Source organism: Triticum aestivum, chromosome 7B (genome assembly GCF_018294505.1).
Source record: "Triticum aestivum cultivar Chinese Spring chromosome 7B, IWGSC CS RefSeq v2.1, whole genome shotgun sequence".
NCBI lineage: Eukaryota > Viridiplantae > Streptophyta > Magnoliopsida > Poales > Poaceae > Triticum > Triticum aestivum.
This window is the reverse complement of record NC_057813.1, coordinates 736937762-736947640: the sequence shown is the minus strand read 5'-3', so window position 1 is coordinate 736947640 and position 9879 is coordinate 736937762. Positions and strand designations below refer to the sequence as shown.

The 9879-nt window shown below is 45.9% G+C and overlaps 1 long non-coding RNA gene across 2 annotated transcripts; it reads left to right on the top strand.

Annotated features, from left to right (window-relative positions):
* Positions 1–5096: 5096 nt before the first annotated feature.
* LOC123160240 (uncharacterized) lies at positions 5097–9005 on the top strand. 2 transcript variants are annotated; one of them, XR_006480060.1, is made up of 7 exons: positions 5097–5322; positions 5401–5889; positions 6037–6118; positions 6342–6420; positions 6687–6809; positions 7029–8085; positions 8556–9005. It is a non-coding gene; the product is annotated as an uncharacterized lncRNA (long non-coding RNA). The 2 variants fall into 2 exon arrangements; XR_006480059.1 differs by having other exon boundaries at positions 7029–9005.
* The last annotated feature ends 874 nt before the right edge of the window (positions 9006–9879 follow it).

Below are 9879 nucleotides of genomic sequence, written 5' to 3'. Positions count from 1 at the left end.
GGGTACTCGTCGGCGGCGGTGGAGCGGGGGAGGGATCGAGATCGAGATGGAGGGGGACAGCGATCGAGACGGAGGGGGATCAAGATCGAGATGGAGGGGGAATCCAGATCAAGATGGAGGGGGATCGAGATCGAGTGTCCTCATGAATTCAAAAAGTGCCCATGAAATTTAAAATATTCATGATATCAAAAAGTGCCCATGAAATACAATCAAGAAATGAAGGCTACGATTTAAATACAATCGATCTTAGCTAGCTATCTGTTCACAATCTTCTTGTCCTTCTTTTTTGCAAATGAAGTTCTTCTGTGGAACGGACGTCCTTTAGGTAGGGTGGTCCTGCTTCTTCTTGTGGTGTGTGCTGCTACTTCATCGTCGTCGTCATGTTCGATCTTCGAGTCGCCGTACTTGTCGAAATCTTGCTCATTGGCTACTCCATCCATTCCGATGATCTTCCTTTTGCCTCTCCTCACAACAACACGACTGGGCTTTGACGGGTCGGTAATGAAGAAGCATTGGTCCACTTGGAAAGCCAGTACCCATGGCTCATTTTTCGTGGTGACGTTTGCGCCCGCGGTCTTGGATTTGGCTTCGGGTATAACCATGGTGGTGAAATACCGGTCTTCTTTTAGGACGCTCTTGGCCCGTCTGACACGGAACATCGGGACCTTCTCTCCAGCGTAGCTCAGCTCCCAGATCTCCTCGATCCTTCCATAGTATCTGTCCTTGTCGTTACCGGTGTAGGATTCCATCGTTACCCCGGAGTTCTGATAACCATCGCTCTTCATGTCCTTGTTCTCGGTGTAGAATGTGTAGCCGTTGATATCGTATGCCTCATAGGTCATCAGGTTGTGCTCGGCACCCTGTGACAAGGCGAATATGAGTTGTTCTTCCGCGGAAGAATCCTCATGTAAAGGGTACGACAGAAGCTTCTGCTTGAACCAACGCGTGAAACATGAGTTGTGCTCTTTGATTATGTCTTCGTCCGTCCTCTGTTAGCCTCGGTCATTGTACGTCTTCTCAATAAAGGTTTTGTGCTCTACCACCCAAGGATCGACCACGTCTATGTGTTGTAGCGCGACTAGGTTTGCTCTTTCAAAGTCGGCGAGTCGACCCTCGAAGTCGACATGCATTTCGCGGCGACCCTCACGGTGACCCCATCCAGCGAGCCTGCCGAGGTGCCTGTTGACGGGCAGACCAACGGGGTTCTCGATGCCTAGATAATTCATGCAGTAGGAGATGCACTCTTCGGTCAGAAAGCCCCTGGCTATACTTCCCTCTGGACGTGACATGTTGCGAACGTATCCTTTGATGACACCATTCATCCTTTCGAACGGCATCATGCTGTGCAGGAACGTCAGCCCGAGTTGGATGATATCCTCCACGATATGGACCAGCAGATGCACCATAATGTCAAAGAATGCGGGTGGGAAGTACATCTCAAGCTTGCATAGTATCACCATGATCTCTTCCTGTAGCCTTCTGAGTTGCCTCACGCCAATCGACTTCCGAGAGATGACGTCGAAAAAGTTGCATAGGCCAAATAGCGTTTCACGGACGTGCGCGTCCATGATCCCACGGATTGCAACTGGAAGTATCTGCGTCATCAGCACGTGACAGTCGTGAGACTTCATCCCGCTGAACTTCTGCTTCACTGGGTCTAGGTATCTGCTTATCTTCCCCGCGTAACCGTAAGGAAGTTTTACTCCTACGAGGCAGGTGAAAAACTGCTCGATCTCCTCCTGACTTAGAGTGAAGCACGCGGGAGGGTAGTCATTTCTGGTCTTCTTGGCCTTTTTGCCTTTGCGACTACTTTCTGTGTCCTGCTTTGCCTCATCATCATCATCAGTGTGAAGCTCCTGCCTGATGCCCATTGATTTCAAGTCTGCCCTTGCTTTCGGCCCATCTTTGGTCCTCTCTGGCATGTTGAGCAGGGTACCAAGCAGACTCTCGCACACGTTCTTCGTGATATGCATGGCATCAAGGCTGTGAGGCACACGGTGGATCTTCCAGTACGGCAAGTCCCAGAAAACAGACCTCGTTTTCCATACCTTCAGCAGCGGCTCTGGCGCCTTTCACTTCTTTCCCGGCTCTGGCGCCTTTTGCTTCTTTCCCGGCAGTGGGCAATCTTTCCAATTTTTCAACAACTCATCTATTTCCTCGCCGCTCCTCGTACGCGGGCGTCTTCGGGGTTTGGTTTCACCATGGAACAGATCCTTGCGTTTCCTCCATGGGTCATCGTTGCGAAGCCACCTTCGATGTCCCATGAACACGGTTTTCGAACACCCGGGATCTCTATCTAGCTGGCGATACGTTGTGTCATCCATGCACCTTACGCATCCAGAAAATCCATGGACTACCTGCCCCGCGAGATATCCGTAACCGAGATAGTCGTGCACCGTTGTGAGCAGTGCGGCTCTCATAAGGAAATATTCTTTCTCTGCGGCGTCCCACGTATTGGCTGGCGTTTTCCACAGCGTGTCTACCTCCTCTTTCAGCAGCCCCAGATACAGATTGATGTCGTTCCCTAGTTGTTTCGGCCCTTCAATTAGCATACTCATGTGAATGTACTTCCTCTTCATGCACAACTAGGGGGAAGGTTGTACATCCACACAAACACAGACCAGGTGCTATGTGTGCTTCTCTGGCTGCCAAACGGATTGACTCCACCGGTGCTCGCGCCCAGCACGATGTTCCTTGGATCCTTCCCAAATTCTAGGTATTCGAAGTTCAACGCTTGCCACTGGCTCGCATCCTTAGGGTGACTCAGCATCTTGTCTTTTTTATTTATCTCCGGATCATTTCTGTCATCTTCCCGCTTCTTCTCCTCCCTATCCGCGTGCCAACGCAGGAGCTTTGCTACATTAGGGTCCGCGAAATACCGCTGCAGACGAGGAGTGATCAGAAAGTACCACACCGATTTTCGAGGAGCTTTCTTCCTCTTCTCGTATCGAGTGACGCCGCACACCGGACATATGGTAGACTCCGCGTGCTCGTCCCGATAAATGATGCAATTGTTCATGCACACATGGTATTTCACGTGCGGTAAATCCAGAGGACAGACGATTTTCTTCGCCTCCTCGAAACTGGTCGGGCACTTGCTCCCCTTGGGAAGACGTTCGTGCCAGAATGACACGTTCTCGTCGAAGCATGCGTCGGTCATTTTGTGTTTTACCTTCATCTCCAGAGCCATGAGCGTTACTTTCAGGCGGGTATCCTCGAGCCTACATCCTTCATACAATGGAGTAACCGCGTCTATCTCTAGTTGATCCAGCTTGGCTTTCTCTCGGGCGGCAGCTCTTGCGTTATCCGTCTTCTTGAGAAGCAGCTCTTGAATATGATGGTCCTGCACCCAGCCTCCATCGTCGTCTGCTCCGGCATCTTCATCTTCATGCTCATGCCCTTCGTCTTGATCTTCCTCATCATCATGTCCGACATCTTCTACATGATGACTGTGTACATCATCACCGTCGTGATCATGTCCTGGAGATTCTTCGTCTTCTCACCCGCCCTCGCCGTGGTGGTTGTCTTGTTGCCCTTCCTCATTTCTTGCCCGGCCCCCATGGACGACTTCATAGTCATCTTCATCACCTTGCCACCGATAGCCATCCATGAAACCACGCAAGAGCAGGTGGTCCCGCACCTGCCCGGAATCCGGGTCCGCAATAAGGCTCTTCAGCTTGCATCTTCGACACGGACATCTTATCTCCGTCTCGTTCTTTTGAAGCATCTCGGCCTTCGCGGAGCTCAAAAACCTATTCACGATGCCTTTGGTCATCGTGTAGACCATGGTCGCCTGCGGGGTAGAGCAAAACGATATTTTAGAACCAAGAAAAAAATTGGCATGACCTTCTCTAAAAATAGGACCAAAAAGAATGCATAGTGCCAAAATTCTTGCCGAAACGGAAATGAATCAATATTCCGGCAAAATATTGGCAACTATCGCATTTGAAATACCGGTACCTGCAAACACAAACATATATGCAACACTACAAACATATGCAACACCACAAACATACATAGATCTAGCTAGGCTACAAAAAGTGCATGTGCACGTTGTTGAAGCGAGCTAGGGAGAAAAAAAATATCTACAACATGAAGATAGATTTCCCCTTACTTACCTATCAAAAAAAAGGTAATTTTACCACTTAATTTGATGAATCTATGGTGCAAATGAGGTGAGGAGGAGGAGGCAACCGACAAGCTTGGAGAAGGAGGTGAAGGGAATGAAGTGGGGAAAGTGAGTGGGTAGGTGTGGCTGTGCAAAATATCTTGTTGGTCCCAGGTTACTAATGACGCCCCACCTGCAAATGCGCCATTAGTAATCCTGGTTACTAATGGCGCACCTACAGGTGGTGCGCCATTAGTAGTTTTACAAAAAAGTAAAAAAAATATATATATAGTAATGGCGCACCGTGGCATAGTGTGACACGGTAAACTAGTAATGACGCATTGTGACACGGTGCGTCATTAGTAGTTTTGCAAAAAAAAGAATAAAAAAAAGAATACAGTACTGGCGCACTCTGTGACTGGTGCGCCATTACTAGTTGGCGCACTTCGCTCGGATGCGCCATTAGTATGTATGAAAAAATGAAAAAAAAATGTTACTAGTGGCGCACCTTGTGTTTGGTGCTCATCACCAAATGGTGCGCCGTTAGTATATATATTAGTGGCGCACCACTTCTCTGGTGCGCCATTAGTGTCAATTTCATGTATAGCCCTTTTCCTAGTTGTGTGTCACAGACGTATTCTCCGGTCAAATTGGTTGTCATAGGAGCCTTCGCTGACACAATAGTGGGGTGGATTTGGGAGGGCTCGCCGCCGCAGTCGAAATCGTAGTACGCTCTGCCCCCGCCGCCATTGTAGGCCTCCAGGTCACACGAGAGGACGGGAGGGAGATGGACAGGGAAGCGAGTGAATCCTCCGCCGAGCACCGCCCGCTAGTCGCCCTTCACAGTCGAAACCGTTCGCATTAAACACATTCAGCTGCGCGTGAAGGGCGCACACTGGTGATGTCCACGTGGGCAGCCTAGGAACAATGCATCGATTTGGGTAGCGAGAGAGAAAAAAACGCAGCGATTGCTTCCTTCGTTGCCCCTCTCTCCTGTTTCTCTTCTCTCGATTCCCCAAGCCAAAGCTAGCCGCCGCCGACTCCCCAACCCCGGCCTCCACTCCATCGCCGGCGGCCTCTCCCCCTTTCTCCCTGGACGCATATCCACTTGAGCAGCACAGCCCACGGTCAGATCTGCCCCTCCGTCCTCGCGCCAGAAACCCTAGTCGTCCGACCATCGTGACTGACCGCAGGCACATACCTCGACGACGGTGGTATGTTATCAATCCCTTCTCTCCCCCTCCTTCTTCTCACCCTCTTTGACCCCCGTCTTGTCTCATCTCTGTACATAGGCGCCACGGAGCGGAGCTTCCTCTGCCCGGGACGCCGCTCATGTGCTCGTCAAGGTCCGCTGCTCCTTCCTCCAGTCCCAGTCCCAGGATAAGCAGCAGTAGCATGATGGTACGACCCTCTCTCTTGATTTCCTCTTATTCCCTCCCTTTCCTTTCCCTAAGGCAGGGGATTTGCTTTCCTTGGTAGGTGCACGCATCTCCTCCTCCCTGCCATTTTGTTTTGTTGCTCCATGAGCAGATACCTTTCTATAGTAGAGATCTAATAAGCTTCTGTTGATTTTTTTAGAGGAAAAAGGTTACATTTGCTTGACCATATGTATCCTTTTAGTGAAGTTTGTAACAGGCTATTCAAGCAGGAGTATGTGTAGACATATTTGCTGTAACTGATGAATACACCGATTTGGCTTCGTCGAAGTTTTAAAGTATTGAAAGTGGTGGCTCATTATTTCTCTATGCAAACTCGGATGATTCAACACTTCACCAGGACATGTGAGCTTGATCTTATGATTGTCCTCTGTATTTTATTTCTGAAATTCCCTGTGTAGGTTCCTGATAAGATGTCAAATTCCACCGCCTAGGTTCCTGATAAGATGTGAATGGTCTTTTCCTCATTGCCTTGCCTTTTCTTATGAACAGGTATTGCCTATTGAGTAGACCCTATGCATTTGGTTGTGTTCTCAAGATGAGAACATCGCAAGGTTTTGATCCTGGCCACTCTGTAAGCCTTCAAGCTACCTATATTCACATTATCTATATGATCAAATTCAATGTCTGTCACCGTAAAAGTGTTTAACCCACCTTGGGTGGCACTGACCTGTTAGGTCTGGACCCACATGCCATTGATGCAATAGTGGCATAACTGTTACAAAAATTGCAGTAACAGATAAGGATTTAACACTTAACCATACCATCTAATTTTTAATGTATCCATCTTTTTGCAGTATGGCCATTTCTTCCTTGATCCTCAATATGAAAATGTGCAACATATTAACTGCTGTGAGTCAATTCAGATTATCATAGGTAATTCGCATAATGGATTGTCATAAATAATTTGCATCATGTTGTACCAACAAACAAAGGGAGTGCATGGTTCTACTAGCTTATTTGTGTTCGATCCTCCAACTGGCTCTGCATGCCCCAAGATTTGAAGCGTGACTGACTTTTTTGTGTCGACTGAATTATTTCGTTACAATCATCAGTGGAGATTTCTAAAAAAATATGTGGATTGGTAAGACTAAGTTCGACTATCGTATTTAATGGGTCATAATTTCTTATTCCAAAAGCAGATGTTACACAAAAATACATGAGTTCATGGGGGAGCACGTCAACAAGGCTGCTGCATGAGTTCATGTCGTCGGCAGTGGCTCGCTCGTCAACAAGGCTGATGAAATCAGGGGGAGCACGAGCGGGTCCGTGGACGAGCACACTTGATGCTTCTTTAATTCACTACAGCAAAATACTAACAACATCAACATCGATAGTGTTCGCCACTCTCCTGACGGTGTCTCCGATACTTTGGCCCCAGATTAATTAGTTGCAGCATCACCATAGATTTCCCTCCTGCGGACTATATAGGTTGGTGTGAGCTCGGTTTGATTTGGCCTGGTTTTGATGTCTACTGTGTGCAGGTGCCAAAGGTGTCCGATCGAACTCAGTTGGAGGTCAAACAGGTTCATCTCTCGGGCATGCCACCAATAACGCTCGATGACACCGATGCGCAGACTATAAGTTTACCCCCTCAGCCCTGATATATTGGTGTGAGACACCCTGCATTTACATGATATTGCTAGGAACGCGTGCAAATTTCATAATTTGTTATACATGCTGCTTAACTTGATCACCGGTGTGCTGTTAATTGGAACTCAAGAGAATAGAGATGACACCTTACCATAGGCAACTCTTAATTATGTGCGCGTTAATTCAATTCTGAAAGTTGATTCAAGTCTGTAGTGATTGAAGTAGATTCATAGAAGCAATTCCGTTAGTATGTGAACAAAAAGCTCATCTTATATGTGTGACCGGAGTTGCAGAATATGAATAGGGGAATGATCATAGATGCCAACACCTACAACGTGATTTATCTTGATAGAGGTGCAATGGATTCGTAAGTAGTTTTGATGTTTTTTCTAGATAGCTCAAGTACTTAAGCTTCTGCATTCATGAAAAACAAAAGAAGGGACTAGTAGTCAGGTTCCATTAATCCTTCTATAGGTGTTCTCTTTGATGCCTTTCCCCCTTCATTACTAGTAAATGATGATTTCTCTATTAACCTTCTCGGTGGAGTTGGGCACTGTGCTCTTGACCTTGAAAGTGTATTTGCAACTTTACTCATAATACCTTTGCGTGATAGTAATACTTTTGTGTGATAGTGAGGCAATTTAGTTGCATGCCTTCAGTCACAAAAAAAGTCCTCGAAATAAAAACGAAAGAAAAAGTAACAAGAGTTGTTGAAAATACGAATGGGTCATCAATGGCCATAGAACAGGAGAGCAATTTGAATGGACAATGGAAACATGAGTAAAAGAAGCAGCTAAACGGAGGCCGCTCGCCCAGAGTGTCTCGGAGGAGGATGACAGTGCCACTGGATTGGCGGATGACTACTTCTAGGTGGCGTATGGATGTCGTACTGTATGGATCTTGATTGGATAGTTCCTGACCTCATTCTAGGAGGCTGATTGGAGCCTGGTACTTCACTTTTCTCCTTACTGATAAATGCTCCTGTTCATTAATTTGGTAATGCTCATGACATTGCACGTGAGTTGCTGCGAGCCAAGCGATAGAAAAGTTTGAAACTAATGTTGCAGATGATGTTTCTTTTTTTTCTTCTTCATGACATTTTTTTGGGTTCAGCATGTTGATAAGAACTACTCCCTCTGTTTCCAAATAAAGTCTTTTTAGAGATTTCAATTTGGACTAGATACGAATGTATATAGACGGATTTTAGAGTGAGCTTCACCCATTTCCACTGTATGTAGTCCATATTGAAATCTTCTAACAAGACTTATATTTAGGAACGGAGGGAGTACTTTGTTTGTAGTCTTTGTATAACCTGCTTTGTTCAGAAGAATATTCTATCAGGCAACCATTTCTGATATGTTCACATGACTTTTTTCATGTGGCCGTTCCTCACATTCCTTTGCTTGCAACTATTCCAGCCAGCTGCAATGAAGTCCTCCATAGAGAAGGGTTTGCGGAAAATGATCTTGGCATCCCAGATAAGCAGGTTGGAGTCAAAGCCAGTGCCGAGGGGGATTTCAATGGATCACCAACACGAGAAATTGAAATGGCAGGACCAGAAAAGATGGTCCCAGGTCTCACTGCAGCCGGATGTGCAAGAACACATCAATGATCATCTGTGAGACTAACACTGAAATTTTGTCGATGGAGCATTACCTATGTTATTTAGCTTCTAGAGTACAATGACTTGTACGTACAACTATAACAGCTAGCAGCATGGTTTATCCCCTTCTGGTTCTACTATTTCTCTAGAGTGATGGCATAGGAAGAGCATGTGTATATGTTGAGGTTAGTCTTCTGAAACTAATGCTGCAGATGTTCTTTGTAGACTCAGCATGTGTGTTTATTTTATTTTTACTTCTTTGTGACGTTTGTTGGTTTGGCATGTGGATAAGATTTTTTTTAGTTTATGACTTCTTTCATGTCAGCATTTTTTATGCTGAGTTGTAGATGTCAAATATTATCGATCCATGCATCTTATTTACTTTTTTGTCGTCAGTTAATCGACTGACAGAGGATAAGTATACCATACCCAGGAATCAGCATTAGCATAGTCCAATGTACAATTTAGTTCCAATCAAACAGCTTGCATTCTTGAGATTCCGCCGGCTTTTGCAATGATTCATTCACAGTTTGTGTCCTTGACGGAATCACAAACTACAAAGGAAACAAGTTACTGGAACGGACGTGGAAGGGATAAAAAAATCGCTAATCGGAAGCAAATCCATACACCAACTCAGACCAGCAAAAGTTGGACTAATATAAAGTACCCAGCTTTCAGAGTTTGGACGCCTAGATTAGTACACACGAAAAAGTACGGGCAACTTAGTACACGCCCAGGTTACAAATATTGATTTTGATTTCTAAAGAAGGGCAAATCTCCAAGTATACTCCAAGCTACTGAGCCAACCAGAGCAGATCAATCTACAAGCAATCTCCAAGCTACCAGCCCAACCGGAGCCAAGGAGCCATAAGTATATTCCTTATCCCCTTATCATGATTAACATACACCAACTCTATAATCCATCTCTCCATACAACATCCTTCAATATCCTTACGAACAATGTGGTACCTGCCATGCATATACATAAAATTTATCATCAGCAATTTTGAACTTCTGGACAAGTAAAGTCAGTTAATTATGAAATTTATCATCATCAATTTTGAACTTCTGGACAAAGAAACAAACAAGAAGAAAAGTACACGCCACACATCAACAAAGGAGAAGAAGAAGAAGAAGAA